The sequence below is a fragment of the Macaca fascicularis genome, chromosome 4 (genome assembly GCF_037993035.2).
Source record: "Macaca fascicularis isolate 582-1 chromosome 4, T2T-MFA8v1.1".
Classification (NCBI taxonomy): Eukaryota; Metazoa; Chordata; class Mammalia; order Primates; family Cercopithecidae; genus Macaca; species Macaca fascicularis.
Window position 1 is genome coordinate 143095893 of NC_088378.1, and position 15688 is coordinate 143111580.

Genomic DNA, 15688 nt, shown 5'->3' on the forward strand with positions numbered 1-15688 from the left:
TATCTGTGACTCCCGCTTGTAGTATTTTATATTTACCTTCATTCCATAGCCCTGCATTTCTTTGTGAGTCCAGGACATCTCCTAATACAAAATAGCCACTGTGTTATTTTATGTTGCAACCAGGAGCCAGTACAGACTTTATTCACCTCACAGTGGCAAGCACTCAATGCAGTCACAGTGCCCCTCACCAGTGCTTATGCACTGCCTGTTTTTAGGAATAATCCACATCTAACTGTTGTGTATATTTTATAGGAACACTTAGTATTTTTAAAATCTGATTAATGTAAAAACAATTAGTTTTCGGGCAGACCCACATAAGGTATTAAAGGTCAACTGCAAAGAACACCCAGCGAGGCTCTGTAGATGGATGTATTAAAAATCTATTAAACAAGTGTTTAAACCTAAGAATTCTGCTGCTTTCGAATTCTTTCCCTCTGCTCCATTTCCTCACCTCCTGCTTCTCCAGCCCTTCCCTCCATCCCTCTCATCCCTCAGGCACTCCTCTCCCCTTAGTCCCCACCACCCTGTCACTCCCGAATTGTGGCTCTAGCACTGTCCCATGACCTGCTACGTGACTGTTCTCTCCACAGTGGTCCTGCTCCTGTGAGTCACAGTGTGTCATTTCTCCACCTAAAACATTCCAGTGGCTCCACCTTGGTCTTGTGAAGCTTCTGGAATGTCAGGCACGTGAGCATATGAGGGTACACCTGGTTCATCATAGGGATTAAATTAATTTTTGTTGACTGAATGAATGAAATATGAGTGTATTAAATTGCATCACAGAAAATTATAAAATGTAAAATACTGAAAAAGTTCAGAAAAATTTTATTTTATGTAACTAGTGTGCATATCAATTCATCAATTCATTCATGCACTACCACGACCAGCAAAACAACACCCATTTATCTGCTTATAGTTCCTTGCTCAGAAATCTGGGCAAAATGTGGAGAGAATCTGTTCTGGGCTTCCAAAAGCTGTGTTTTCATTTTGAATCCTCCTTCAGGCTTATACAGAGGTGGCAGAATGAAGTTTCTGGCAGTTGTAAGACTGAGGTCCCTGTTCCTTGCTGGCTGTCAATATAGAGACAGGGAGGGCTGTGTTCAATTCCTGGTGCCCAACAGCGTTCTTTCCTACACAGCCTCTTCGTTTTCAAAGCCCACGGTGGAGGAAACCCCTCACACTGAATCCCTCTCACACTGTGTTTCTCTATGCTCAGGAAGAACCCAGTCCTTTCAAGGGCTCACCTGATTAGGACAGTCCAAGCAGGATAAATCCAGTCTAAAGTCAACTAATTGAGGCCCTTAATTATATCTGCTAAATCCCTTCACAGCAGCACCTACATCAGAGTTGGTTGAATAACTGGGGGAAGGTGAATGACCAGGAGCTGGTTGTTGAGGCCATCATAGAATCAGCCCAGCAAGGATTGGATCTTCCTTTCGTGTTTAATTGGGACACAGTTGGAAATTGAAGTTCAAGTAAAGTGATCATTGTGAATGGTAATAAAATGCATCCTCTTCACCCATGGACATTCTTCTTACCTTTTAAAACTAAGTTACATGTTTAATGTCTTATAATTAATTTAGGCCAGGTGTGGTGGCTCACGCCTGTGATTCTAGCACCGTGGAAGGCAGAGGAAGGCAAATTTGTTGACTCCAGAAGTTCAAGATCAGCCTGGGCAACATGGAGAAACCCCCATCTCTACAAAAAAATTTAGAAAATTAGCCAGGCGTGGTGGTTCATGCCTGTAGTCCCAGTTACTCAGGATGCTGAGATCAGAGGGTCCCTTGAGCCCAGGAGATCGACACAGCAATGCATGGTGATCATGCCACTGCACTCCAGCCTGGGTGACAGAGTGAGACCCTGTATAAATAACAACAATATGAATAATAATGATACATTTAGAGCAAATGTAAACTAACATGTAATAATAGATTCTCTTTTATGAAAATATATTAGTTATTTACTATTGCATAACAAATTATGTAAAACTTAGCAGCTCAAAACAGCAAATATTCATCATCTCCCACAGTTTCCGATGGTCAGGGATCCAGGAGAGGTTTCCCTGAGTACTTCTGGCTCAGGGCCTCTCACAATGTTGCAGTCCAGTTGTCAGCCTAGGCCTGCATCGTCTGAGGGCTTCACTGGGGCTGAGGATTCACATGAAACATGAATCAGTCACATGGCTGTGGAAAAGGCCTAGTTCCTTGCTGTCTGTTCCCAGAAGGCCTCAGTTTCAGCCACATGGACCTTGACTCAGGCCTCAGGGCTGCTTATTGCACAGCAGGTGGCTTCCCCTAGAGCTCATGATCCCAGAGACCTTGAGAGAGAAGGGGGAGCCTGCAGTGAGTTTTATGTTCTACACCCAGAGTCACAAACTATTATGTCAGCATTACTCCATCAGTTTGAAGTTGTATTTGTTTCTTCTCACACTGCTATAAAGAAATACCTGAGACTGGGTAATTTATAAAGGAAAGAGGTTTAATTGACTCACAGTTCTGCATGGCTGAGGAGGTGCCCCAGGAAACTTACAACCATGGCAGAAGTGGAAGCAAACACGTCCTTCTTCACATGGTGGCAGGAGAGAGGAATGCAGATCGAAATGGGGAAAAGCCCCTCATGAAACCATCAGATCTCATGAGAATTCTCTCAGTATCATAAGAACAGCATGGAGTTACCATACCCATGATCCAATCATCTCCCATGAGGCCCCTCCCCCAATGCACAGGGATTACAATTTGCATGACAATTCAAGATGAGAATTGGGTGGGAACACCGAGCCAGACCATATCAGAAGTGCCTCATTATGTCCAAGCCACACTCAAGAGAGGAAATTAAGCAGCACCTCTGGAATGGAACGTATTAAAGGATTTTAATATATGTTTAAAGCAAAATTAAAACACTTGTTTCAGGATTTTGAAAATCAAAGTTTTTTTTATCTAATTATTTTCGTTAATGCCTTTAGCTTGTCTTTTAATTTAATTTAAAGTTCCAGGGTACATGTGCAGGATGTGCAGGCTTGTTACATAGCTAAATGTGTGCTATTGTGGTTTGCTGCACCTATCAACCCATTACGTATGTATTAATCCTGGCATGCATTAGCTATTTTTCCTAATGCTCCTCCTACCACTGCCCTCCCCCAGCAGGCCCCAGTATGTGATGTTCCTCTCCCTGTGTCCATGTGTTCTCATTGCTCAGCTCCCAATTATAAGTAAGAACATGTGGTGTTTGGCTTTCTGTTCCTGTGTTAGTTGGCTGAGGATAATGGATTTTGGATTCATCCATACCCCTGCAAAGGACTTGATCTAATTCCTTTTCATGACTGCATAATATTCCATGGTAAATAGGTACCATATTTTCTTTATGCAGTCCATCATTGATGGGCATTTGGGTTGATTTCATGTCTTTGCTATTGTGAATAGTGCTGCAATGAACATACACATGCATGTATCTTTATAATAGAATGGTTTATTCTCCTTTGGTTATATACCCTGTAATGGGATTGCTGGGTGAAATGGTGTTTCTGGTTCTAAATCTTTGAGGAATCACCAAATTGTCTTCCACAATGGTTGAACCAATTTACATTTCCACCAACAGTGTAAAAGCCTTCCTATTCCTCCACAACCTCGCCACATCTGCTGTTTATTTACTTTTAAATAATTGCCATTCTGACTGGCATTAGATAGTATCTCATTTGTGGTTTTGATTTGCATTTCTGTAATCAGTGATGTTGAGTTTTTTTCATATTTTTTTGGCCACATGTTAAGTCTTATTTTGTGAAATATCTCTTCATCTCCTTTGTCCACTTTTGAATGAAGTTTTTTTCATGCAAATTTGCTTAAGTTCTTTGTAGATTCTGAATATTAGAACTTTGTAAGATAGATAGATTGCAAAAATTTTCTCCCATTCTGTAGGGTGTCTGTTTGCTCTGATGACAGTTTCTTTTTCTGTGCAGAAGCTCTTTTGTTTAATTAGATCCTACTTGCCCATTTTTGCTTTTGTGCCAGATGCTTTTGGCGATTTCTTCATAAAATCTTTGCCCATGCCTGTGTCCTGAATGGTATTGCCTAGATTTTCTTTCAGAGTTTTTAATAGTTTTGCGTTTTACATTTAAGTCTTTAATCTATATTGAGTTAATTTTTGCGTAAGGTGTAAGGACGAGGTCCAGTTTCAATTTTCTGCATATGGTGAGCCAGTTCTCCCATCACCATTTACTAGATAGGGAATCCTTTCCCCATTGCTTGTTTTGTCAGGTTTGTTGAAGATCAGATGGTTGTAGATGTGCAGTCTTTTTTTGTGAGTTCTCTATTCTGTTCCATTGGTCTATGTGCCTGTTTTTGTACCAGTATCATGCTGTTCTGTTTACTGTAGCCTTATAGTATAGTTTTAAGTGGCAGAGTATGATGCCTCCAGCTTTGTTCTTTTTGCTTAATATTCTTTTGGCTATATGAGCTCTTATTGGATCCATATGAATTTTAAAATAGTTTTTTTCTAATTCCATAATAAGCTTCTCTTTTAAAATTAATGATTAAATGTTTGAGACATCACAGAGCCTTGGGTGCTTAGGAGAAAACAGTTTGAAACACAGAAAGGAGATGCAACAGTATCTCTGAATTTTTCTTGTGAATACCTTTAATAACAATGTTGTTTTCAATGAGTTAACACAGTTGAGAACATAGAGTAACTAGATTAAATAGTTCCAAGACTTCAATCCCATAAAAATAATGCCTCAAAAATAAAACTTTGTTCTGTCTAAGATGTCTCAAATTTAGTGGAAGCATGTCCCAAGCGCCAGTTTTCTTATTGAAATATCATCTTCACTAAATATTTGCCTACACTTAAAAAACAAAAAACTCTGCTATCTGGAGTAGCCATTCTTTTGTTTCTTTAATTCTCAGTAAACTTGCTTTCACTTAGAAAAACATTGCCTAATCAAATTGCTTTTCATTTACAAAAGTGTGAATCTCATACTTCAGTCAACACATCTAGCTTAGCATGATGCCAGTAACTTTGGTTTGAAGCAGTAGTCTGAAATGGTTAGCTCAAATTGAGAAACAAGGTTTTTTCAAAAACTAGCTATTTGGTGGGCATTCCATAATAAACTTAACATTTTTTGCTCTGGTATTGAATGAGATGTGATAGAAGTCATTTGGAGACCACTGTGATTTTTAAATCACACAGCTATTATGTGCTTCTGAAGCTTTTTTTGTCTTTTTAGCAGTCCTATTCTGTTTTCCATTCACATTTGCTATTCTATCACTGGTTATTCCTTCCTACTCTTTTCATGTTTGATTTATTTTGATCAATGATGTGCATTTCCAATTCCGTAAAAGTTTAATTCAGTTTTATGTGTGGTAGAATGTAACATTAAATCCTTTGCAAGATGGAATTACCTTGCACAGCAGATTGAACATTGTAAAATTGAAAATCTGGAGAGATGCCAGTGAGCCAAGGGTTAAATGACCTATTTTTAGCCAAGGTCATTTTCATGGCATCCTGGTCCTCTCTGTTACGTGGCTCCTTACAATTCTCTGTGGTTTGCTTCCAATGTAAGTAGTTCTTGTTAAGGATCCTTGCAATGAATTTTGGTATTCTTTTCTCTCACATTTGTTTTTAAATTATACTTTAAGTTCTAGGGTACATGGGCACAACGTGCAGGTTTGTTACATATGTATGCATGTGCCGTGTTGGTTTGCTGCACCCATTAACTCGTCATTTACATTAGGTATTTCTCCTAATGCTATCCCTCTCCCATCCCTCCATCCCACAACAGGCCCCAGTGTGTGCTGCTCCCCATCTTGTGTCCAAGTGTTCTCATTGTTTACTTCCCACCTATGAGTGAGAACATGCAGTGTTTGGTTTTCTGTCATTGCAATAGTGTCTCAGAATGATGGTTTCAAGCTTCATCCACGTTGCTACAAAGGACATAAACTCATCTTTTTTATGGCTGCATAGTATTCCATGGTGTATATATGCCACATTTTCTTAATCCAGCCTATCATTGATGGACACTTGGGATGATTCCAAGTCTTTGCTATTGTGAATAGTGCTGCAATAAACATACATGTGCATGTGTCTTTATAGCAGCATGATTTATAATCCTCTGGGTATATATCCAGGAATGGGATAGCTGAGTCAAATGGTATTTCTAGTTCTAGATCCTTGAGGAATCACCACACTGTCTTCCACAATGGTTGAACTAGTTTACACTACCAACAGTGTAAAACCTTTCCTATTTCTCCACATCCTCTCCAGCATCTGTTGTTTCCTGATTTTTTAATGATCACCATTCCAACAGGTGTGAGATGGTAGCTCATTGTGGTTTTGATTTGCATTTCTCTGATGACCACTGATGATGAGCGTTTTTTCGTGTGTCTGTTGGCTGCATAAATGTCTTCTTTTGAGAAGTGTCTGTTCATATACTTTGCCCAGTTTTTATGGGATTGTTTGACTTTGTCTTGTAAATTTGTTCAAGTTCTTTGTAGATTCTGGATATTAGCCCCTTTGACAGATGGGTAGATTGCAAAAATTTTCTCCCATTCTGTAGGTTGCCTGTTCACTGTGATGGTAGTTTCTTTTGCTGTGCAGAAGCTCTTTAGTTTAATTAGATCCCATTTGTCTAATTTGGCTTTTGTTGCCATTGCTTTTGGTGTTTTAGTCATGAAGGCCTTGCCCATGCCTATGTCCCGAATGGTACTGCCTAGGTTTTCTTTTAGGGTTTTATGGTTTTAGGTCTAACATTTAAGTCTTTAATACATCTTGAGTTAATTTTCGTATAAGGTGTAGGGAAGGGATCCAGTTTCAGCTTTCTACATATGGCTAGCCAGTTTTCCCAGCACCATTTATTAAATATGGAATCCTTTCCCAATTGCTTGTTTTTGTCAGGTTTGTCAAAGATCAGATGGTTGTAGATGTGTGGTGGTATTTCTGAGACCTCTGTTCTGTTCCATTGGTCTATATCTCTGTTTTGGTACCAGTACCATGCTGTTTTGGTTACTATAGCCTTGTAGTATAGTTTGAAGTCAGGTAGCGTGATGCCTCCAGCTTTGTTCTTTTTGCTTAGGATTCTCTTGGCAATGTGGGCTCTTTTTCGCTTCCATATGAATTTTAAAGTACTTTTTTCCAATTCTGTGAAGAAAGTCATTGGTAGCTTGATGGGGATGGCATTGAATCTATAAATTACTTTGGGCAGTATGGCCATTTTCATGATATGGATTCTTCCTATCCATGAACATTAGATGTTCTTCCATTTGTTTGTGTGCTCTTTTATTTCATTGAGCAGTGGTCTGTAGTTCTCCTTGAAGAGGTCCTTCACATCCCTTCTAAGTTGTATTCCTAGGTATTTTATTCTCTTTGTAGCAATTTTGAATGGGAGTTCACTCATGATTTGACTCTCTGTTTGTCTGTTATTGGTCTATAAGAATGCTTGGGATTTTTGCACATTGATTTTCTATCCTGAGACTTTGCTGAAGTTGCTTATCAGCTTAAGGAGATTTTAGGCTGAGACGATGGGGTTTTCTAAATATACAATCATGTCATCTATGAACAGGGACAATTTTACTTCCTCTTTTCCTAATTAAATACCCTTTATTTCTTTCTCTTCCCTGATTGCCCTGGCCAGAACTTCCAACACTACGGTGAATAGGAGTGGTGAGAGAGGGCATCTCTGTCTTGTGCCAGTTTTCAAAGGGAATGCTTCCAGTTTTTGCCCATTCAGTATTACATTGGCTGTGGGTTTGTCTTAAACAGCTCTTATTATTTTGAGATACATTCCATCAATACCTAGTTTACTGAGAGATTTTTAGCATTAAAGGCTGTTGAATTTTGTCAAAGGCCTTTTCTGCATCTATTGAGATAATCATGTGGTTTTGTCTTTGGTTCTGTTTATGTGATGGATTATGTTTATTGATTTGTGTATGTTGAACCAGCCTTGCATCCCAGGGATGAAGCTAACTTGATCATGGTGGAGAAGCTTTTTGATGTGCTGCTGGATTTGATTTGCCAGTATTTTATTGAGGATTTTTGCATCGATGTTCATCAGGGATATTGGTCTAAACTTCTCTTTTTCTGTTGTGCCTTTGCCAGGCTTTGGTATCAGGATGATGCTGGCTTCATAAAATGAGTTAGGGAGGATTCCCTCTTTTTCTATTGATTGGAATAGTTTCAGAAGTAATGGTACCAGCTCCTGTTTGTACCTCTGGTAGAATTCGGCTGTGAATTCATCTGGTCCTGGACTTTTTTTTATTGGTAGGCTATTAATTATTGCCTCAATTTCAGAGCCTGTTATTGGTCTATTCAGGGATTCAATTTCTTCCTGGTTTAGTCTTGGGAGGGTGTATGTGTCCAGGAATTTATCCATTTCTTCTAGATTTTCTAGTTTATTTGTGAGAGTTGTTTAGAGTATTCTCTAGTGGTAGTTTGTATTTCTGTGGATCGGTGGTGATATCCCCTTTATCACTTTTTATTGCATCTATGTGATTCCTCTTTCTTTTCTTCTTTATTAGTCTTGCTAGTGGTCTATCAATTTTATTGATCTTTTCAAAAAACCAGCTCCTGAATTCATTGATTTTTTGAAGGGTTTTTTATGTCTCTATCTCCTTCAGTTCTGCTCTGATCTTAGTTATTTCTTGCCTTCTGCTAGCTTTTAAATGTGTTTGCTCTTGCTTCTCTAGGTTTTTTAATTGTGATGTTAGGGTGTTGATTTTAGACCCTTCCTGCTTTCTCTTGTGGGCATTTAGTGCTATAAATTTCCCTCTACACACTGCTTTAAATGTGTCCCAGATATTCTCACATGTTGTGTCTTTGTTCTCACTGGTTTCAAAGAACATCTTTATTCCTGCCTTTGTTGTTTACCCAGTGGTCATTCAGGAGCAGGTTGTTCAGTTTCCATGTAGTTGTGCAGTTTTGAGTGAGTTTCTTAATCCTGAGCTCTAATTTGATTGCAGTGTGGTCTGAGAGACAGTTTGTTATGATTTCTGTTCTTTTACATTTGCTGAGGAATGCTTCACTTCCAGCTGCATGGTCAGTTTTGGAATAAGTGTGATGTGGTGCTGAGAAGAATGTATATTCTGTTAATTTGGGGTGGAGAGTTCTGTAGATGTCTATTAGGTCTGCTTGGTGCAGAGTTGAGTTCAAGTCCTGGATATCCTCGTTAACCTTCCATCTTATTGATCTGTTTAATATTGACAGAGGGGTGTTAGAGTCTCCCATTATTAGTGTGTGGGAGTCTAAACCTCTTTTTAGGTCTCTCAGGACTTGCTTTATGAATCTGAGTGTTCCTGTATTGGGTGCATATATATTTAGGATAGTTAGCTCTTCTTGTTGAATTGATCCCTTTACTATTATGTAATGGCCTTCTTTGTCTCTTTTGATCTTTGTTGGTTTAAAGTCTGTTTTATCAGAGACTAGGATTGCAACCTTGGCTTTTTATTTTCCATTTGCTTGGTAGATCTTCCACCATCCCTATATTCTGAGCCTATGTGTGTCTCTGCACATGAGATGAGTCTCCTGAATACAGCACACTGATGGGTCTTGACTCTTTACCCAATTTGCCAGTCTGTGTCTTTTAATTAGTGCATTTAGCCCATTGACATTTAAGGTTAATAATGTTATGTGGGAATTTGATCCTGTCATTATGATGTTAGCTGGTTATTTTGCCCATTAGTTGATTCAGTTTCTTCCTAGCATCGATGGTCATTACAATTTGGCATGTTTTTGCAATGGCTGGTATGGGTTGTTCCTTTTCATGTTTAGTGCTTCCTTCAGGAGCTCTTGTAAAGCAGGCCTGGTGGTGACAAAATCTCTCAGCATTTGCTTGTCTGTAAAGGATTTTATTTCTCCTTCACTTATGAAACTTAATTTGGCTAGATATGAAATTCTGGATTGAAAATTCTTTTCTTTAAGAATGTTGAATATTGGCTCCCACTCTCTTCTGGCTTGTAGAATTTCTGCCAAAGGATCTGCTGTTAGTCTGATGGGCTTCCCTTTGTGGGTAACCGACCTTTCTCTCTGGCTGCTCTTAGCATTCTTTCCTTCATTTCAACCTTGGTGAATCTGACAATTACGTGTCTTGGGGTTGCTTTTCTCAAAGTGTATCTTTGTGGTGTTCTCTGTCTTTCCTGAATTTGAATGTTGGCCTGCCTTGCTAGGTTGGGGAAGTTCTCATGGAAAATATCCTGAAGAGTGTTTTCCAGCTTGGTTCCATTCTATGCATCACTTTCAGGTACACCAGTCAAACGTACATTTGATCTTTTCACATAGTCCCATATTTCTTGGAGGTTTTGTTCGTTTCTGTTTACTCTTTTTTCTCTAAAGTTCTCTTCTCACTTCATTTCATTAATTTGATCTTCAATCACTGTTACCCTTTCTTCCACTTGATTGAATCAGCTACTGAAGCTTGTGCATGTGTCACGTAGTTCTCGTATCATGGTTTTCAGTTCCATCAGGTCATTTAAGGTCTTCTCTACACTGTTTCTTCTAGTTACACATTTGTCTAATCTTTTCTCAAGGTTTTTAGCTTCCTTCTGATGGGTTTGAACATCCTCCTTTAGCTCACAGAAGTCTGTTATTACCGACTTTCTGAATCCTGCTTCTGTCAACTCATCAAACTCATTCTTTGTCCTACTTTGTTCCGTTGCTGGCAAGGAGCTGCAATCCTTTGGAGAAGGGGTGCTCTGGTTTTTAGAATTTTCAGCTTTTCTGCTCTTGTTTCTCCCCATCTGTGTGGTTTTATCCAACTTTGGTCTTTGATGATGATGACCTACAGGTGGAGTTTTGGTGTGGATGTCCTTTTTGTTGATGTTGATGCTATTCCTTTCTGTTTGTTAGTTTTTCTTCTAACAATCAGGTCCCTCATCTGCAGGTCTGTTGGAGTTTGCTAGAGGTCCACTCCAGACCCTGTTTGTCTGGGTATCACCAGCGGAGGCTGCAAAGCAGCAAATATTGCAGAACAGCAAATATTGCAGAACAGCAAATATTGCTGCCTGATCCTTCCTCTGGAAGCTTCGTCTCAGCAGTGCACCCAGCTGTATGAGGTGTCAGTTGGCCCCTACTGAGAGGTGTCTCCAAGTGAGGCTACACGGGGATCAGGGACCCATTTGAGGGTCCAATCTGTCCACTCTCAGAGCTCAAACACCATGCTGGGAGAACCACTGCTCTCTTTAGAGCTGTCAGACAGGGACGTTTAAGTCTGCAGAAGTTTCTGCTACCTTTTGTTCAGCTATGCCCTGCCCCCAGAGGTGGTGTCTACAGAGGCAGGTGGGCCTCTTCGAGCTGTGGTGAGTTCCACCCAGTTCGAGCTTCCCGGCTGCTTCATTCACCTGCTCAAGCCTCAGCAATGTCAGACTCCCCTCCCCCAGCCAGGCTTGCCGCTTCACAGTTTGATCTCGGACTAGCAGTGAGCAAGGCTCCATCGGCGTGGGACCTGCTGAGCCCGGCATGGGATATAATCTCCTCTTGCGCTGTGTGCTAAGACTTTTGGAAAAGCATGGTGTTTTGGTGGCAATGTCCCAATTTTCCAGGTACAGTCTGTCATGGCTTCTCTTAGCTAGGAAAGGGAAGTCCACTGACCCCTTGCATTTCCTGGGTGAGGCGATGCTCTACCCTGCTTTGCTCACCCTCCATGGGCTGCACCCACTTTCCGACCAGTCCTAATGAGATGAACCAGGTACCTCAGTTGGAAATGCAGAAATCACTCATCTTCTGCGTCGATCACACTGGGAGCTGCAGACCAGAGCTATTCCTATTTGGCCATCTTGGAATGAACCTTCTCTTACATTTCTATAAAAACCAGGTATATTTTAATTTGAAAAACTCTATTTTAGGAAATATAATCAAGTAACTAGCAGGCTGCCCAGCACTGGTGTAAAATACAAACCTGTAAAGCCACCCTGGGCTGCTGCCCATTCACATCCCCCAGAAGAAGACTTCATCCTGAGTCTTGTGATTAGTATTCTTTTGTAATTCTTTAAAGATTTGTGCAATAAGTATATATATATTCCCAAAGCAAATATTAGTTTTGCTGGTTTTTAAGCTTCCTATACAGCAAATTCCTACTGCATTTATTTTCCCATGATGCACATCAAGTATAGGAGTTATCTGTGTTGTGGGAGGCTGTCATTCATTCATTTTTACTGCTGAAGGTTTACATTTTATGATTATACCACAATTTCACTACTTTCCTTTTTATGTATATGTGGCTGATTCTAGTTTTTGCAGTAAACATTAGTGTGCACGTCTCCTGTGCACATAGGCAAGAAAGCCCCCCGGAGTGTACGATTAAGAATGGGTTGGTTGGATGATACATTGTATAGGACCCAAACCCTACTAGATAATGATAATATGATTTCCAAAGTGATTGTGGCTGCTTAAACTTTTACAATAAATATGTAATACTTGATGTTGATGATGTGTTCTGAAAACACTGAGTTGAAGGAATTGAGTTAAAAGCCACTATCTTGACTGCAGAATTACAGCAGGCATTTTTATTCAGACTCTGTTAATAACTTCTTGTGGTTTACTTGTTTCTCATATACCACGACATTATAATTTTGACATATAGATTCAGAAAATGCTTCCTTAAAGCCCGATCACATAGAGTTATTTATATATTAGGAAAATTTCATAATAAAAAGGAAAAAATGGAGGAAGAGAGGGAAAGAAGCAGGAATGGAGGAAGGAGTGAAAGAAGAAAAGAAGGAAGGGGAAGGGGAAGGAAACTGCAGGTGAGAAGGAGGGAGGGAGAGAGGTTGAATGGAAATAGAGAAGAAAGGGTGGGAGGGAGGGACAGAAGAAAGGAGAAAGGGAAGGAACAAAGGAGAAAATAAACTAAAATAAACAATAGGAGTAGAGAAACTAGAAACTCTTATATTATGAAAATAGGAGGACATAAAACAGATGTAGTTAACCTCTACAGAATAATGGAAATGTAAGAGGGCTTTATTAGTTATCTGTTGCTGTGTAACAAACTACCCCCAAATTTAGTGACTTAAAGCAACAAACATCGACTAACTCAAAAGCATAATGCAAACACCAGCAAAATGGAGCCAATGCAGGTAGAAGAAGTTGAATAAACAAAAGGATTTTACAAATTGGGATAAATTAGAGGACACTGGTGTGCAGATGAAAATGATTTTGTAGTACAAATGCTCCAAAAAACAAGCGCCATCATGGGATTAAAGTTACAGCATTTTATTAGGGGACACACCTGTCAGACAATATTGCAAGGGAGGCAGGTTACCCTGGGAAAGGCAACAGACCAAGATGTAAGTGTAACCCTCCCATGATGGACAGAAGGAGAGAAGATTTACTTGACGTGTCCTAGACCACAGGTATTCTAAGGAGAGTTGAGCAAGGCCATGGAGCAGTCCTCGAGCTACAGTTGGCCGTCAGAAGAGTCCCCCACCTCCCAGGAATGTCCTGCCTTAGTGTCACTGGTATGACCCATCACTGGTTGGGAACAGCCCATGGGAAGCAGGGCCTCAGCACCGATGCTACTGAGGATATTAGAGCACAGGAGCAGGGCCTTGGGAGATTACCCAGGAGTGTGACTCACACCTTCTGCCCTGCTGGGTCTGGGCCCTTGGAAATCAAATTCTGTCAGGCTGAATTGCTGGATGATTCTGCTCACACTTACAATGAGGTAAGGGAAACCAGAAGGCCCCCAGGTGGATCTCTGGTTTCCACACTTCTGCCCTCATTGTTTGAAAGTAGTCATACCTCATCCTGGGGATGAGGATCTATTACCTGGGCCTGGAGAGGAGGAGACTCTTCTTCTCACTAGGTGGTCTCTGGGCACATACTGTCCACACTTCTCTGGTGACAACTGTAATGTGTATTTCTGTGGGCTGTCTTTTGTCTCCTTTTAAGGGTACCCTCCTTGGAAACCAGGACCTTGTACCCTGCACAGCCCAGTGTTGGGAGATAAAATATGCAAAATACCCTAGTGGGTTAATCAAAGTGATTGGACATGGAGCCAAACCTGCTTCCACCTTTTGATTTCTGGACCCACATGTTCTTCCTATTGAGAACACAGCACTATAGAAACATCTCTGATTCAAACAACGCAGCCTATATTGAAAGATGGCACCCACCCCTCAGAGTGCTTCCTCCAGGCTGGCACTGAGCTGTGCCTATAGAAGACCTGTCCAGCATTCCTTGTGGCTGGCAGCCCCTGGGTGATGCAGATAGATGGTGATAGGATTAGTGGAACCCACAGCCACGGAAACGTTGAAAATTTCCCTGCCAAGTGGGTCTTTCAGGCAGATAATGGGCTAAGAGCACCGCCTAGCCTATGGATCAGGAACGTCAACAGCACCCGGAAAGTGGTGCTGGCTGTGTTTGAGAGCAGGACAGGAAAACCCACCCATGGAATAGGTGCCTAACCCTGTGAAGATGAACCTCTGGCCCTTCCAGGATGGAAGTTGCTAAATGTAGTCAATTGTTACTTAGTGGCTAGTTAGTCAAATAAAGAAGCAGTGCCCCACTAGGGCATATCATTGGCCTCAAATGCCGATGAGGTGGACATTCAGAGGTGGCAGCAGCTGGATCTGCCTTGGTAGGGGGGAGTCAGTGCTGCTGGCCCCATACATGGGCTCATGTCTGCCACTGTGGCTGCTCCATTCATGCGCCCATCCTACCAGGCCTGGGCTCACCCATGGTGAAGGCAACTAACTTCCATTTGTCTGTTTGCTTGTTCAGTGCCACTTCGGACTTGGGTGTTTTCTGTGGGGGTCAACGTGGGATTCGGGGTCAACATGGGATTCAAGCTCAACCCGGGTGGACCATTTTCATTTCCTGATGAATGCTGTTGAGCCTGCGCAATTTACGACTTTGTGGGTCAGAAAGACACTTGGAATCACATCATTGCTTGATGTCCTGTGGTCAAGCATTCTATCTAATCAGGACAAGAAACACTAAAAGTTGCTTCTGACAGGGGCCATATGTCTCTGCTGTGGATGACTTGATCTTACTCCAGAATTGAGACCCTCCACTGTGACTCTCCCACTGGTGCTTGGTTCAGCTCCATCCTGCATCTTTCCCTACCACTGGCACCACCAGCACCATGGGATCTGAGGGATGCTGGCTGCTTGCACCGTGGCCTGGATCTGCTGCAGGGTCCTTCCCTGTGTAGGCCACACTTGAAGCTGGCCTCCTCCTATGTCACCTAGAGTGTGGGCCAAAGCAACTTACCTAGATGTGGAATGTGGTGTCGTCAGAACTCAAAGAACCTCATCAGGCAGTGTGCTTTCTGCCTTCTGGTGAGGATGCAAGATGAAACAGTTTGTCTTTTACCTTGGAGGGGACACATCTGTAAGCTGGTAAACACTTGGCACTTCTTCACCCATAAAACATCACTTCAGTGGCCACTTTTTTTTTTTTTTTTGAGATGTAATTTCACTCTTGTTGCACACTCTGGACTGCATTACCACCACCTTGGCTCACTGCAACCTCTGCCTCTCGGGTTCAAGTGGTTCTCCTGCCTCAGCCTCCCAAGTAGCTGGGATTATAGGCATGTGCCACCACACCCGGATAATTTTGTATTTTTAGCAGAAACAGGGTTTCTCCATGTTGGTCAGGCAGGTCTCCAACTCCCGACTTCAGGTGATCCACCCACCTTGGCCACCCAACGTGCTGGGATTACAGGCATGAGCCACTGCTCTCGGCCGAGTGGCCACTCTTGAAGCTCTGTCAA